The sequence below is a fragment of the Pinus tabuliformis genome, chromosome 2_1 (genome assembly GCF_031772625.1).
Source record: "Pinus tabuliformis cultivar Carrire ecotype Pingquan chromosome 2_1, CPIR1, whole genome shotgun sequence".
Classification (NCBI taxonomy): domain Eukaryota; kingdom Viridiplantae; phylum Streptophyta; class Pinopsida; order Pinales; family Pinaceae; genus Pinus; species Pinus tabuliformis.
In genome coordinates this window covers 786,397,255-786,415,334 of record NC_142299.1, presented here as the reverse complement: position 1 = coordinate 786,415,334, position 18,080 = coordinate 786,397,255, and the positions used below count along the sequence as shown (strand labels likewise).

General features: G+C 37.0%; 2 pseudogenes; both read left to right on the top strand.

Annotated features, from left to right (window-relative positions):
• The first annotated feature begins 7,958 nt into the window (after positions 1 to 7,958).
• Positions 7,959 to 11,960, top strand: LOC149202940 (tubulin beta-2 chain pseudogene; annotated as a pseudogene).
• Positions 11,961 to 14,281: 2,321 nt separating this feature from the next.
• Positions 14,282 to 15,135, top strand: LOC149202939 (uncharacterized; annotated as a pseudogene).
• The last annotated feature ends 2,945 nt before the right edge of the window (positions 15,136 to 18,080 follow it).

Sequence of the window (18,080 nt, the reverse complement as noted above, 5' to 3'; positions counted from 1 at the left end):
AGCACACTCCCTATCACACACTCTTATTCATTCATTTCCATGCATTTTGAGCTAGTTCCCCCTTGTGTTTCCATGGCACTCCCTAACACCTGACACAAATGCCAATTTTCTTATTCTTGGATATGGTGTTCTTCTTTTATACATGTGACCCTTGAATATGCCATGAAATCCTCCGAAATCTACTTAAAGGATGGGAGCTCCTCTTCATGCATGAAGTTAACGGAATGTGACAAGTTATCCAAAATTCATCCAAATATGTAATTTGTTCCTTGGGAAATGTGAAAGGTACCCTTGGTAGAAAAACATGCATAAAGATTTGCGATCAAGTGCCCTAAATGTGATATGTTTGCCACTTGTCAATTTTGCCTCTTGTTGATGATGAAATTGACACCCTAGTTGTGCAAGGCTCACAAAGTGTCACTTTCTGTCAACTCAAGGTTGTTTCCATTGTCACCTCAGCAACGAATCCTCTCAGTTTGGATTAATTATTGAATCCTAACAGTGTACCAAAGCATAAATTTATGGTGTCTTTTATGTGACTAGATCACTAGCATGGAAAACCATCTTTACATTGGATGGTTTAACATCTTGATGATCCCTGTCCTATTGACGACAACTTTGTATTCATTATTGCTTTCATTGCAACACCTCTAGTAGATATTGATGGTGTTCATGAGCCTATTCTAGTTGTGATAAGGGGATTAGGGGCTCCCTTATCACAACCCATAACCCCTAATGTTTTTAATCCCTTAGCCAAAGGGTCCCAAGGGTGTAGTTGTAGGGGCATTGGGACCAAATTTGGGGGTTCATAACATTAGGAAAAGCAGAATGGCATGACCAAAAAGGTTGTGGGGGTATGTTATGGTGTATTGAATAGGCCAAGGGGGCACAAGGGTAGCATGGATGGTAGAAATTGGAGGTTAAATCATGGTTTACTAATATCTATAATCCTAGCATTAGAGAATGAGAAGGGGGCTTAGGACTTAATTTCATAGGGTCTAGGGGACCTAGAGGGAAGGTAGCAAGAGAAATTGATAGGGGAACCCCCAATAGTGGTGATAAGGGGATTAAGAGTCCAATTATCACAAACCATAAGCCCTTAACCCATAACCACTAAATTCCCTATCCCCTTAACCCCCAATCGATAATCTCTTAACCCCTACACTCACAACTCATAACCCATAAACCTATTGACTCATTAAATCTTAAGACACTAACCCCTAACCTATAATCCATGAACCAACTCCTAATACATAACTCCTTATCCTCTTAACATGTGACCCTTAACCCCTAACCCTTCACCACCTAAACCCCTTAACTACTAACCCCTTAACCACTAACACCTAAATCCCCTAATTCTTAAGTCCTTAACCTCTAAACTCAATTGTGTCAATGTAGAATAATATACATAAGAGAAAATAAAAAGATGATATCCACATCAATGCTTGAAATAGCCTCAAATTAGCCATGAGTGGTGAGCCAGGGACTGAATGTGGGGAACTATTAAAGTTACACCATGTTTAAATTCCTTATACATTGTGAGGTTGTTCTCTAATATGGTTGAAGCATCATCACAAGGCAACATGACACATTTTTGTGGGTGAGCGATTAAAGTTGTAACACAATTCTAGTGATTTACACCTCCAATGTAAATGACATCATTGTATGTGTGTGTTAGGTTTTTAGAGAGGTTATTTATAGACAATACATTCAATGTACTTATACTTCATCTTTTTATGGCCTTGACTCTAACATGGATTTGTACCAAGAACACTTCATGCAAATGAAAGGGGGCCTTTTTGTTTAACCACATATGCACAAGAGCACCAGATGCAACTCTTTAGAACCTCCTTGGTGTGTTCAAAGTGGGTTTACATTCGCGTCGAGTTGAAACTAATCATAATGACCTTCCTCTTCTTAATAACATCTTCTAGCTTTTCCATATACACGAGATACTAGAATTAAAGGATCACCTCATCTATAGATGAGGGCAGTGTTGTGGCCCCTGGATCAGCAAAAGAATTGTATGTGGTTGGGAAAATTGATGGTAGTCCAAGTACAGTTGGATGGTTGTTAGGTGACTATTAAAGAATATCCCTAATCCCTATACTTGTGAAGGACAAAAAGACTGGTAGAAGGGTAGGTGTATTGGGCATAAGGATGTGAAAACTTTGAAGGACTAAAGTAGCCCTCAAGTGGGCTAGCCAACTAGCCCTAGTTCACACTATTCTAGAGGATTGAGTTAGTGAGAACAAGGGAAGCCACCATAGTCCTAGACTTGTCATCTTGGAGAAACAGTATGGAAAAATTAGAGAGTAGTTCACAGACAGAGTTGTGAGCAGCTGATTGAATACCCTAAGTGTTGCATACCTTGAAGGAAAAAGGAGGTAGCTAAAAGGAAACTTGTGTTGAGCTGAGTTCAGTAACCTAAAGGTTTTATGTTTATTGATAGAGGCAAATTGAGGAGTTGCATAATGGCAGGAAATACAACTTTCTAGATGTGTTCGGGACACATGGACTGAAAGGGTTGTGTGTGGCTAGCATCAACAAGTAGGTCAAGTGTTTCCTTGCTCAAGGTAGATTGGTTGTCAAAGGACTAACACCAAGCCCTGGTTGTATTCCTTGTATCAATGTGATTGTAAAGGGAAATGATCCCTCGTATGGGATCTCTAGCCTTTTCTATTAAAGTTTGTAATATAACAAAGAAGGGTTTGAAAAAGTTAAAAATTTGCATGTGCGCTAGTTGATTAGCTGATGTGCATATATATCTTTGTGCAAAGTATATTTGTTGTGGCACTTGAGAGTGTTTGCATCAAATATTCTAAGACCAAACCCATATTCTCATGTGTCATGAAAATTCAACATATGCCTTGTTTAACTAAGAACTACCCGTAACTCATCTTACGTTACTCATGTCCAATCTCAACTCATCCCACTTAAAAAGTTACCAAGTCAATGCACTCCCTAACACTTCCTAGCACGCATTGGTACACCCTTGCACCTGGCACATCTTGGACGCATGCTACCCTAGCACTCTACCATGCCTTAGCACTGCTTAGCATACCATGTCACTCCCTCCTTAACACACTTGGAACTTGTTGACACTCCATCACACACACTCTTATTCATTCATTTCCCATTCATTTTGACCTAGTTCTCCCTTGTGTTTCCCTAGTGCTCACTAACACTCCTTACCATGCCTTGCCACACCTTGTCACTTGCCACATCTTGACGTGCTTCCCTAGCACTCTAGAATGCCTTGGCACTGCCTAGCATACCTTGTCACTTCCTAGCATACCTTGTCACTCCCTTTTTAGTACACTTGGAACTCATTGACACTCCCTATCACACACTCATATTCATTCATTTCCATGCATTTGAAACTAATGCTTCATTGTGTTTCCCTGACACTTAGCCCTACCACTCCCTAACATGTGTTGGCGCCACACCCTGGAACCTAGCACATCTTGGCATGCCTAACATGCCTTGGAACTGCCTAGCATGTCTTAGTACTTCCTAGCATTCCATTGCACACCTTGGCACTCCATCGTTGTCATGCCCTCATAGATAGCCTTACTTTTGTTGTGGATTGGGAACCCAACCAAGTCATTAGCAAAACAATGTTGTGCCCAACCCAAAGTCTCCCTTTGTTTGAAATTTCTTTGTCCAACCCCTTATCATAACCATAGTCTTTCCACCTGCAAGTCCTATTCTAAACTTCTCTTAACATACTCTGTCCTTGGGACACCTAGAATTCACTGACACTCATTACCACACACTCTTATTCATTCTTTTCCATGCATTTTGACCTAGTTATCCCTTGTGATGCCCTGACACTCCCTAACACTCCTCAACATGCATTGGAACTGTCAGGAATGTGTCAACATGCCTTTTCATTCCTTTGCATGCCTTGGCACTCATTATCTATCTTGCCCTCAAAACTACCCTTACATTTTTGTGACTTGCGAGCCCAACCAAGTCTTGCCTCAACTACAACAGCTTGAGCAAGTTACGGTTACTACAACTAGACTATGCCTTGTTCACCTAAGAACTTACTATAACTCATCTTAGGATACTCATGTCCAATCTCAACTCATCCCACTTAACAAGTTACCAAGTCAAGGCTCACATCCAACCATGGCCATAAAACAACTAAGCAACATAGTTTACATCTTGACATACCATAACACCTGGCACGTCTAATAATCCCTTGGCACTATGTGGCACGTGTTAGCATCCCCTACATTCCTTGGCATGCTTTAGCACTCCCTAGCACACCCTACCACTCCTTGACATGCCATGGAACTCTAGCATGCCTTGCCACTATCTAACATATAACCTTGTCACTCCCTCCTTAGCACACTTGAAACTCACTGATAGTCCCTATCACACACTCTTATCCATTCATTTCCATGCATTTTGAACTAGTTCTCCCTTGTGTTTCCATGGTACTCCCTAACACTCCCTAGCATGCATTGGCACACCCTGGTACTTGGCACATCTTGGCATGTTTCCCTGGTACTTGGCACATCTTAGCATGTTTCCCTGGTACTCTAGCATTCCTTGTCACTACCTAGCATACCTTGTCACTCCCTCCTTATCACACCTAGAACTCACTGACACTCCTTGTCACATACTCTTATTCATTCATTTCCATGCATTTGAAACTAGTGATCCCTTGTTTTTCTCTGGCACTCCATAACACTCCCTAGCACGCATTGACACATCTTGGCATGTTTCCCTGGCCTCTAACACTACCTAGCATACATTGTCACTCCATCCTTAGCACACCTGGAACTCACTAACATTTCCTGTCACAAACTCTTAATCATTCATTTGCATGCATTATTTTGACCTAGTGCTCCCTTGTGTTTCCCTAACACTCCCTAAATTGATGCCTACTGAGGTAATTTTATTCCTAGGTTGGTACTTTGAATACTTTCTCCTTAGAGAGATCTGTAATCTCTCCTCTTCATGGATGACTTCTTTGTGTTTTTACATCCACAATAGCATTCCACACTTAATTGTCAATTTCCTTTGTAATTTCGAATTTTCTTAATAAATATAAAAGCCTGAAATCTCCTTTTCCCTTTGCACAAATCTTGAAACCAAATGGTAAAATATAGAATCTACATATCTAGATGTCTACTTCAACACTCTTTAATCTAGAGTCTTAGAGACCTAGATACCTTTTTCTCTCATGTTAGATCTAGAGATCTAGATGATTCTATTAGTTACCATATTGTGCACTTCGACAAGGGTCACATATGTTTGAACCCATATTTACTTGTTAACCAAATAACTCATTGGGCCTAGATAACTTTTGGGCATGAGTCTCAAAATATGCTCCTTGTTGTAATTTGTAGTTGCTAGAGTATGTACACCTTCATAGATTTTAATTTTTATAATTTAACTATGGTGATTCAATAACACGTTGGAGTAATATGGGCGAGGCCCAAGATCAAATCTTCCACTTGCCACTATATCACCAAGAGTATATCCAACAATGTGTAAGCCATATGCCAATATCCTATTACTTAGCAACAGTTGAGATGTCATGTGCGTGGGGGCACCTACTCTTTGAGCATTATCACAATAGACCAAACATGTCCCTTGGAATTGAACCTAGGTGGATGAGAGAGAAAATTGTTCTCTCAACCACTCTACCCTCCACCTTGAGACTGCACCTTCATAGATATTAGCAATCAAATCACTATGCACAGGGGAGTCCCTTGTACCACGAATAAGGGGGTCTCATACATTAATTTGGTTTTTGGATTGGATGTGACCTTAAAGTTAGATTATTATTATTATTATTATTATTATTATTTAATTTGGGGTGGTTATGGAGGTTGCTATTGGAAGACTTGTGGCACATGAGGAGGGCCACACACGTGACTTAACATGCTCTTGTACTTAGACTTCTTCCTATTTTTGGGATATTATTCTTGTAGGGTGAACTTGCAAAGGGTCTCTTCTTGCTATTTTTATATATTCTAGGAGGGCACACTCATGGAGACATTTCTTACTATTCTTGGACACACACACACACAATCTCATGGAGTTTTGGCATGGTAAAAACCCTAATTCACCCTCATCTCCTTGGATTTGCTTTGGGGAGATGAATCACTTTATATTTTAGTATTTTGACCATTTATCTTCTCATGGAGTTCTCTATTTACTTGGAATATTGCACATTTATCTATGTAGTTAGCCCATCGGGACAGGGCAAATGGTGGATGTATATCCTGCACTGGAAGGCATTTGCCAACCAATATAGGGTCCCAACCAAGTTCAAAACTTGGTTTACATATCTAGAGAGGCTTGTGAGAATTTGTGCTAGGCTTAGGAGTATAATGGAAATTCCATTGACTTGTTCCCATGTCTCCTCGATGGTAGGCGACAAGTTTATCAATTTTCCTGGAGAAAAAAAAAATCTATGGTGTTGATTTCCTCGGAATTCAAAGATGCAGAGTGGTTGCATGCATGCATAATTTTAGAGGGTGCATTCTATGTGGAAATGTGTATTTGACTTGGTTTTATGCCTATATGTGGTGGTGTATCCCCTTAAAGAGCATTATTTGGGGCATATTACTACTATTTTTGGATGGGAGCTAATTATCAGGAAGGGCTAATTTCCACATGTTGTAATGTGGTCCACCACAAATTTAGGAGGGATCTAATTACCTCTATTTGAGGGGCATCTACCCTTCTAGCTTTATCACAATGGGCCAAAGTCTCATTGGGGATTTGAATTTGGGTGGAGAGAGTGAAAAACCTACCCTTCCTACCATATTATCAATCCACCTTGATAATATCTATAATAATTCCTTACTATCAAAGGAGTTGTTATTGTAATTAATATATCATTGTAGGGCAACAAGTCCTCCAACTTGTTCAAGAGTAGTACTAATAGGACTCTCCAACACTCATTACCATAACTATTTTTCACATTTTCAAGTTTGATTTTGGCATGTTATTTGCAAACATCTCCTCCTTAACTATTCACCAAACAACCCTTTTTAGAGTGATATCCTTGACTCTATTTGCCCTAGATTTGGTAATCACTATTTTTGCAATTTTTCTTCATCTTTCACTTGCCATACCACTCACTATTCCATATTGCTACTACTACCCATTTTGTTAAGGCTCACTCTTCCAAATTCAAATCATGCCTCCACTCGAAAACTTTAGTAATCTTATCATTAGAGATGTCTTGCTCAAGTTGGACAAGATTCAAGTAGAAGTGTGTGGAAGAATTATTGTGGTCACTATAGGTAACCTTCCTAGGTGCACAAAATTGACCCCTTAATGCTTAGGAATTTACATTATAGAAGGGTGCTAGATTGTTGTAATAGACACAATCAACCTTCCTTAAGCAAACATATACCCACATAGTCTAATATCTCCAACCAAAAACATATTATTCTCAACTAAAAATATGCATTATACACCAAATTCACACATACAAAAACTTTTACTTTATATATTAGATATATCTATGAAAGAAGAGTCTAAACTTTTTATATTTTTTCATATTTTTTAATTTTTTAAAGGAATTATCATTAATATCTAATTCTATTTGCAATTCCAATAATCTTTGTAAATTTTAACTGAGTTTAAAAAAAAAAAGAAAATAGAAAAATATACTTAAAAATATTAAAAACCTAAAATATTTAAACGCTTATAACCTATAAAGGTTTGAGGCCATGTGTTTCTCCTGTCTATCTTACCATAGACACATATATACTACCTATTAGGACATAGCAGTTATAGCCTCACCTAGAGCACACCCATCTCATAGTTGTAGATTGGCTTTTCTGGCAGGTAGATGTAACTGCCCATTGCCCTGTTTTGTCTCTTCTTTTTCTATTGGTTTTCTGCGAATCACCTATTTTTCAGTTGAGGTTTTATTCTAGGGGTTGGTCTTTCAGTGTTGCAAGTTTCAAATTGCAAAGATGCGTGAGATCCTACACATTCAGGGTGGGCAATATGGCAACTAGATCGATGCCGCGTTTTGGGAAGTTCTCTGTGATGACCACGGGATCAATCCCACTGGGAGATACCGGGGCACTTCCGATCTAAATCTCGAAAGGCTTAATGTTTACTACAATGAGGCGAGCTGTGGTAGATTAGTGCGCCATGCTGTGCTCATAGATCTTGAGCCTAGAACTATGCAACTATGGACAGCGTGAGGACCGGGGCTTATGGCTAAGTCTTTAGGACTGATAACTTCGTTTTTGGCCAGTCTGGGGCTAGAAATAACTAGGCCAGGGCCATTATACCTAAGGGGCCACGCTCATCGATTTTGTGTTCGATGTCGTCAGGAAGGAGGTAGCTACAAGTCATAAATATCCGCCCTGTTGTTTCATTAAAATTGTACATGTCATTACAGGCTGCGGACTGCCCATTGGGATCATAGTGCGTGACCATAGATCGCTTAATGTCCCTGGAAAAAATTCTTCTACGAAAAAATTATTTACCACATCAGTGAGGAAGGAGGCAGTTACAAACTTAAAAGTCGTAAATATTCGCATTGTTGTTTCATTAAAACTGTACATGTCATTACAAGCTGCGGACTACCAAATGGGATCACAGTGCATGACCATAGATCGCTTAAAGTTCCTGGAAAAGATTCTTTTGCGACAAAATTATTTACCACGTCTATCTATCTATCAATATCGCACGATGTCCTCCACACTGTCGTATTTTGTATAGTTGCCACATAAAAGCAAAAGAAATGTATGGTAGGAGGAGCGTTTTTGCTTTGCCTCTTTTTACCTTTTTTTCAACTTATAATGTCGGGCCTAGCTTTTTCCCAATGTCCTCTCTGCGGGCGGAGGCCGCATGAATTTTGAATGATTGTTTCAACTTCCAAACTTAATTTTCTTCTGCTGAGCACAATTATTTTCCTCTGCCCTCCTTCAATTTTGCAGACTTAATCAATGGATCTACGCTCTCTCGAGCCTCTTTGTTCAAAGTATGGACCTTACAATGCAGGTAAGGTTGCTTGGTTGGAAGGATGAGTATAACGAGTTCAGGTAGGCAAGGTAAATGTCCTTTGGAGCAAGAGAGATGCATGCTTAGATTTTCAAGTTTATTATCTCAATGGTCGATCTAAAAAAGAAGGATCGTTCTCCTTATTCGAGCGAGTGGATTATTAATTCAAGGGGTTGTTCGACTACGTTTCATTAAGTTAAGTTAATGAAAAAATATTGAGGTAGGAGCTACACCGACAACCGCCTAGCATGGCGTCTTAACAACCCTTTCACTTACCTGCTCTACTTTCTAAACTTAGAACATTCATGGCTTTAAATAGAGGAGGAATAACCTGTTATAGAGTTTTATGAACCCAACGTTTTGTACTACCAAGTGAGTCCATCATTAAGGGATGCGTGAATACATATTCTAAAGATAATAATGATGTATCCAAGAGCTAAATTATTGGGTATATATATAGGTTATGAAAGAATTAATCTAAGAAATTAAGTCGGCTATTATCCAATTAGTTTGTTAATATTCAGATTTTTATTTTAATTGTTTATTTATTTATTTATTTGTTTGTTTGTTTGTTTATTTATTTATTTTATTTATTTATTTATTTATTTATGTATTTATGTATTATTTAATTAATTAATTTGTTTGATTAATTCACTAATTAATTTGTTTAATTAAAACCCTATAATTTTATATATAATTCCTAATGTTAATTTCTAATTGTTTTAATTTTGAGTTATTACAGCTATATGCTTTAGTTTATTTTAATATTTATCAAATGTTTAGTTATGGAATAACCAGTTATTTATTTATATGCTTGCTTATACACTTTTAGCAACTTTGCTATTTACTTGTGAAGCGGGAAGAATCTCCACCTGCTCTACTCAGGATTTACTATCTCATCCGTTAGGCAATTACAACCTTAGTCTACATACGAGAGGATTCCCCCATTCGACTCGTCAATGCCTTATCTGGATCAAACCACTCTCTTTTTATCATTGTACAGTCCTGTTAGCCCCCAGTAGCCCCATTAGAAGAGCAAGAAACAACGGTAGATCAGTCCCTTAGGATTATAACGTACGACATTATAGGGTGTGAATATTGGTTCGGCAAAGGGTGCTTTGTCTAGGGTTCAGTAGGTAAGGCACTATTTCTCAAGTTGGGCAGCGCATTCCGCATATATGAAATATATTAGTTCTAGAAAAGCAGCTAGTTGAATCAAGCAGGCTTAGTAGCAAGCTAATTAGTCTATTACTAATTAGGTTATTTAAGGCATAAATAAGATTGGAACTATAGTGCCTATTCGATTGAGTTTGTGGGCAGGAAAAGAAATAGTTATTGGGGTGTTACTAGTGAGTTACTATTTGGGTGTTACTAGAAAGAGGTCTAATTAGTCAGAAGGAATGGGGACCCCACTGATACTAACCTTCACTAAACACCAGAGGGGCCCAGTCATTGAGGTATCGAAATGAGGGTGGGGAAACAAGCACGTAGCCCCCACCGGCCTAACTGCCTATAACCCAAGTGCCTAGCTACCTGCCATATGGAGATAGTTGAGAACGATCTGGGGTGTTCCCTAAACTCACCCACTCATTACAACCAAGTTGCCACGATAACAGACCTCCTAAAGTGACGCTAACAAAGATAGATAAAAAGATAAGAGGCTATCTAAAAGATGAGGTACAAATGTACATGAGAATGAGAAATGCCAAAAGCAGGCTACCTATATGGCTTTATGGGCTGGGGGATATAAGTCTCATATATCAAGTTCTTTTGTTGGCTAATTTCGGCCCGTAAGATTGAGAAGGTTAGGGTTGTCTTAAGATTACTGTGTAAGAAAAATTTCTCCTACTTCCCTACCATCTGTGAACTGGCTATGACTGGGGACTATGACTGGCATCTCTCGGCAATGAGAACTGGCTATTGACAATGAGAAACGAACCGTGACCTTTTGCACACTTTAGTGTCTGCGGGCTGAGACTCTACTGAACCTTAATTGATTGTTTCAACTTACTTAAGGGTTTCAAGTGTGTCATTCTTTGGGAGGAGGTACTAGATTTGCGATGGGAACCATTTTGATCTCCAAGATCACAGAGGAGTACCCTGATAGAATGATGCTTACCTTCTCTATTTTCCCTTCTCCCAAGGTGTCTGACACAGGGGTGGAGCCTTAAAATGCCACATTCTCTGTGCTTCAACTAGTGGAGAATGCAGACAAGTCTATGGTACTGGACAATGAGGCCCTTTACGACATCTGCTTCAGGACTCTCAAGCTCACAACTCTTAGCTTTGATGATTTGAACCATCTGATATCTGCAACAATGAGTGGAGTCACCTGCTGCCTGAGGTTTCCTGGTTAGCTTAACTCAGATCTAAGGAAACTGGCAGTGAATTTGATCCCCTTCCCTCGTCTTCACTTCTTTATGGTGGGATTTGCCCCGTTGACTTCACGTGGTTCACAACAATACAGAGCCCTCACCATTCTGGAACTGACACAACAGATGTGTGATTACAAGAACATGATGTATGCTGCAGATCCACGTCACAACAAGTACCTTACTACATCTGCCATGTTCAGAGGCAAGATGAGCACCAAAGAGGTGGATGAACAGATGATGAATATTCAGAAAAAGAATTCCTCCTACTTTGTGGAGTGGATCCCCACCAATGTGAAATCCAGTGCATGTGATATCCTACCAAAAGCCCTTTCCATGTTATCCATGTTCATTGGGAACTCAACATCCATTCATGAGATGTTGAGGAGAGTGAGCGAGTAGTTCACTACCATATTTAGGAGGAAGGCCTTCTTTCATTGGTACACTGGTGAAGGCATGGATGAGATGGAATTCACTGAAGCAGAGACCAAAATGAATGATTTGGTGTCTGAATACATGCAATATCAGGATGTTAGTGCATAGGATGATGAATACTATGATGATGAAAAATAAACTCAAGAAAGCTAGGGAAAAAGCTTACGTAATGCCATCGACAACCGGTAGTTGTTTCAATGCCTAATAGTTGTTTCTTTGTGGAATTCATTTGCATTTCTTATTCTTTCATGGTCTACTTTGTTCTCATCGAAAGTTTTGGCATTGAATGCATAAACTTTGTATACAACTCCTACAATATGTCCTTGGTTTTGTTGATCATATTGAAATATTGAGAAGATGTAACTGCCTGTCAAAATTATATGCGAAATTCAATCATGCTTGGACACTCCTCTATATTATATGTTATATAATTATGGTGTTGAATGGATTTTTAAGACTATAATATGTTTCTAGGATTTGTAAACAAGAAAGACAACAATTCTCTGCAAATTCAAACCAGGGGAGTACGTGAGAACAATGCCCACTATAGGATTCAATATAGAGATTGTAATGTTTAAGAATCTGAGCTTCACTGTTTGGGACGTAGGGGGCCAAGATAAAATCTGCTATTTGTGGAGACAGTATATGGTCAATGCCCAAGTATATTTCAGATTTTTTATCTATTATTACTAGAAGTTGGCTCCTGATTCCTCTTTTAAGAAGTTTTTTTCTTTAAGCCATGTCTATATATGTTGGATTCATTTAGTAAATTCATGGTATAGCATTGTTGGATTCATTAGATACATTTATGACATGAGATTTCTTGTTTGGGGCATTTTATAATGTGTATATGTTGGATTTGGATTCATTTGTAAAATCTATGGCTTTTTATTGTTGGTGGGATTCACTCGATAAATTTATGTTTGTTTGTGGACATGAACTTTCATAATAATATATACTCTATAGATATCATAATATATATTATTTCATATTCACTTAGCAAATCTCATATATTATATGATTGTTGTTTTGTATATAGATGTTAAATTTTATAGATACATAGATTTTTTTTATGTAGATTGTAGATTTTTTTGTATCTAAGAGATATAAAGTAAAGTTGACAATCAAATTTTCTTATATTCTCAAAATGTTCAAATTCTTTTATAGTAATATTGTTCATGATTCTTTTGTTATACAGGGTAATGTTATCTCAAGCTATGTGCAAATAAGCACTCAAGTATGACAGCAGTTAGGTAAAAGGGTGTTTGCAAGAAGTGGAGAAAACTCTGAATGAATTCATAGTCCATCTTTAGTGTTAGGCTGTGATTTTATCTTGTGGCTTTGTTATTTTCATGTCAATATTGTTCTTACTTATGCATTCATAATGAGATCAGGATGTTTTTCATATCTATTTTTGTTCTTTGCTGCGAGCTGGAGCTCATCTGACTGTGGATTCTATTTGAGCCAATGTTGATTGCCATCTCTTCTTTTTCTTTTATAGTAGAGTTTTTGTGGTGTATGCTAGAGTTTTTAAATTGACTGTTTTACTTCAACTTTTGATGTATTTTCATGTATGTTTTATTAGTTTGGTTGTATCTTATAACATTGACTTGAAATCAAAACCATAGTGTTGGACAAGATTTGGTAACTCCAAGGAGGTTTATTCTTGGTGTGATATGCTTGGAGTTTGTCTTGTTTGCTGGCATGATTTTGAATTATTATGAGTGGAAAGTGTCCTAAAAGCACATGATTGTTTAACAAGAAGATGATATATGTTGGGATGCATTTGTTGTGTTTCAATAGATTTCAGTTTGTCTCTGCATATCCAAAATCCAATACATTTTTTGGCTACTTGATTGTATTATTTTTGGTTTGCTAAGTGGTTTGGGCCCTATGATGACTGCATGCTTTGGCTCTAGAAAATGTGACCTTGGGGCATAAAAGTAGTAAGTGTGACTTAAGAAAAGGCAAGGATTTATACTTGTTAAAGAGAAACTCCTTTCATGAGTTGTATTGTTGTTATTTTAGGTTTTGTTATTTCATGGATTTTATATAAATTTCAACTTGATAGGTGTACTAAATTATATGCTTTTGGAGACTAATACAATATTGTGTTTGTTGCGCAGTTTGAGTTTGGCTTCTCAACATTGCCTTTGTGTCCAATTTTTTATTCAATCATGGCTTTCATTCATTCACTTCAAGCATATGATATGACAATGATATCTAATCCCAAAAAGGTAAAGAATAATTGTTGTTTGATGATTTCAAGCCTCGCAATATCAACTTTAAAATCTTTCCAACATGTTAATTGTGCCTTGAGTGTGTTGGAAGAACCCATCAAAATGATTGATTGTAGAATGGTTGTCTGTAATCTGGTTGTTGTTGGGTAGCAACAATCGTATTTGAACCAACTCCTTCAACAACCCATATAACTAGTTAATCCCTTTCAACTCCAACAACACCTTCTTCCACCCATGGTACCTATACAACCCATACAACCAGCTAATCCCTTTCAACCAGCTACAACGGATCCTAACTTAAGAAGGGTCTATGTGGGTAATGTTCCTGAACACATGCAACATGCTAGAATGACTAATTTTTTCTCTCGTTATGGAGACATTGAAGAAGGCCCTGGTGGTTGATAGACAAACTGGTAAGTCGAAAGGATACTCCCTTATTCTTTACAAAACAATTGAAGCAACAAATCAAACCCTAGAAGACCTTGTTAAATCAATAGATGGGCATCAACTTTTTTGTAAATCAACATTTGAAGGGCAAAAGTAGAAAGTTGTAGCAAACCAGGGCCAAGTTGTTCCTGATTTGAAGGATAAAGGTGATGTAAATCGCGTTTCACAATATGGTGGATTAGGTCATGGGCCAATCAACCCACCACTTATTGGTAATCAGAATATTGTGAACCCAACATCAGTACCAGTTACTGTCTAAATCCATATGGGTTAAGTGATGCATCACTGCCAAGTTTTATAGACCTTGTTGCAATAAACCTCCTTATTCATTAAACTCTTCAGCACTATTAGACTTGGGCCGCCAACTTCTTCTCCAAGGAACAACTTCTGGTCAGGCATCAGTAGGTGTAGGGAATTATGGTCTTGGTCCATATGGATCCTCTGGATATGGAAGTCACTCATATAGTAGTTTTGGAGGTGCAACATCTCACTATGGGATTTATTCAAGTTCATTTGTTTCCCAAACTGCTCCATATGATGGAGCAAGTCATTTCCCCCTTACATTTCATCAAAGTAAACTCCCAGGGACATCTCCATCATCAAGAGTTCTAACTGGCATGCGGTCTTACTACACATCCTAGGTTTGTGCTCATTCTTATTCTTCTTCTCCCATTTGTTTTAGTTCATTTTCAATTGTATTTATATATATTTGAAATGTTTGTTTTGATCTTTTGTTTTCCACTATATGTCAAACACCACTTATGAATCTGTGAGAATTTTTCTTTGGATCTCTTTTATTATTTTTCTTCTAACTTCTTTCTCTAGCAATTGATGAGAATAAGTTTGGAGCAAGGTTGGCAAAATAACTTGTTTCTAGCATTTTTTGTCTTGTTTTTAGTTTATTGTCACTACTTTTTAAAAGGTACCCTTTTCAATAATCAAATACCTTGGCTTCTTGCTCTAGGGGATGTGATGAGAATAAACATAAGTCATTGTGGTAATTGAGGATACTAGTTGGTATTAAGTATGGAGTTAAAGTTAGGTTGGCCAAATCATAGAGAAAATTTGTGTTATAATTATGGTGTATGATTACTATATGTGAGGGCAATTGTAGGCAAGATGTCATGGGCATAAAGGGCACTTGGTTTACATGGTACATTTTAGCATGTGTTCCATATTCAGAATATGTTATCTTAACTTATTTTACTATTAAATTACCTATTTTTGTTAAGCTACGTGCAAATAAGCAGTCCAGAAAATATTGAATTGTATGAGAGTGTTTAGGTAAAATGTGTTCGCAAGAAGTGGAGAAAACTCAAAATGAATTCGTAGTCTATATTTAGTGTTAGGTTGTGATTTTATCTTATGGCTTTGTTATTTTCATTTCAATAATGTTCTTACTTATGCATTCATAATGAGATCACGATGTTTTGCATATCTCTTTCTATTCTTTGCTGCCAGTTAGAGCTCATCTCACCGTGGATTCTATTTGAGCCAATGCTAATTGCCATCTTTTCTTTTTCTTTTATCATAGATTTTTTGTGGTGTATGTTAGAGTTTTTAAATTGATTGTTTTACTTCAACTTTTGATGTATTTTCATGTATGTTTTATTAGTTTGGTTGTATCTTATAACATTGACTTGAAATCAAAACCATAGTGTTGGACAAGATTTGGTAACTCCAAGGAGGTTTATTCTTTGTGTGATAGGCTTGGAGTTTGTTTTGTTTGCTGGCATGATTTTGAATTATTATGAGTGGAAAGTGTCCTAAAAGAACATGATTGTTTAACAAAAAGAGGATATATGTTGGGATGCATTTGTTGTGCTTCAACATATTTCAGTTTGTCTCTGCATATCCAAAATCCAATACATTTTTTGGCTGCTTGATTGTTTTATTTCTTGTTTGCTAAGTGGTTTGGGCCCTGAGATGACTACATGCTTTGGCTCAAGAAAATGCGACACTAGGGCATAAAAGTAGTAAGTGTGACTCAAGAAAAGGAAAGGATTCATATTTGTTAAAGAAAAGCTCCTTTCATGAGTTGTATTGTTGTTATTTTAGGTTTTTTTATTTCATGGAATTTATATAAATTTTAGCTTGATATGTGTACTAAATTGTATGCTTTTGGAGACTAATATAATATTGTGTTTGTTGCACAGTTTGAGTTTGGCTTCTCAACATTGCCTTTGTTTCCATTTTTTTGTTCAATCATGGCTTTCATTCGTCCACTTCAAGCAGAAAATATGACAATGATATCTAAGCCCAAAAAGGTAAAGAATAATTGTTGTTAGATGATTTCATGCCTCGCAATATCAACTTTAAAATCTTTCCAATATTTAGTGGTAGTCCTTATGTATTGCTTCTCATTGTAGTCACATACTTTCCCCCCTGTAGTTCTGAAAGTTGAGGAAAATTCAAGGGCTGCATCATCATCATCATAATCTCTTCTTAAAATACCCCAACCATCGACTTCTCTGAAAAATGTTTACAACCCTAATATTTTGATAAAATCTAGCAGTTTTTGTGGGCTCTCTTCCATTAAACCCTACTCCCATTCCATAGAAGAACACATAGAAGGTTGTTTTTGGAAAGAAAGGGGGTTATCCTATTATTTTATCTTTGTTTTTCCTTGCCTTATAAACTTGATTTTAGTATCTTGTAGTTTTGTTTATGGAAATTCTTATAGGAAGGGTTCTAAATTTTGAACAATCAACATATGCATTCTAGCAACAATTGTAGTAGAAGAATCCCAAAAAAAGTCAAAGAAGAGGGAAAACAAAACGAAATGACTTTCCATTGTTGTGATTTTATTCTATTGAACTTATTGTACTTCCTATCTGGATTTTCTTATAGATCATTTCAATATTATAGTCGTTCATGTAACTAATTCTGTAGAAATAATTATTATTCTTGTAGAAAATTGACAAGAAGTAAAATGGCATGTAGGCATGGTTGAGAAAAAAGGGTGGTGAAAATTAAATGGATCAACACCGAGAATATAATCATAACCTTTAGTAATGTATTTTCTTTAGTTGTCCTTTTACTTTACTTAATGAACTCTTTAGTTAAACTCTATTTTTTCTCGTTTATCCTTGATTGGTGGTGTGACACTATGTCATCTTTTGGATGAATATTGTTGATTGACTCATATGACCATGGTATCTCTGTGAATTATGAGAATGGTGTGATTTATACTATGTACAATGTTGCATTTTATATGTTGAAACTGCTACATGGCTACCTATAGGGATTCCTATGGAGGTATAGAGTACCATGTAGAAGTTGAGATACTCTAAATTTTTATTTTTTGTTCAGTGTAAGCCATGCCTCTAGGATATTCTATTTAAAATTTGAAGGCTTGAGTATGAAAATTTCAATTACTTGTAGCTTTTCCTCAATCCTATAGCCCCCCTATAGAACTAAATAGAATTTGAAAAAGTATCTTGTTGGTGAACAATTAGATGGAAATTTTTCTTGAGTGGATAGGGTTTAATGAAAAGTTATTAAAAATTAACAAGGATGGATATGGAATAGAAAGAAAATAGAATGAGATGGAAGTGAAAATGAAAACTAGTAATGTTGAGATAGA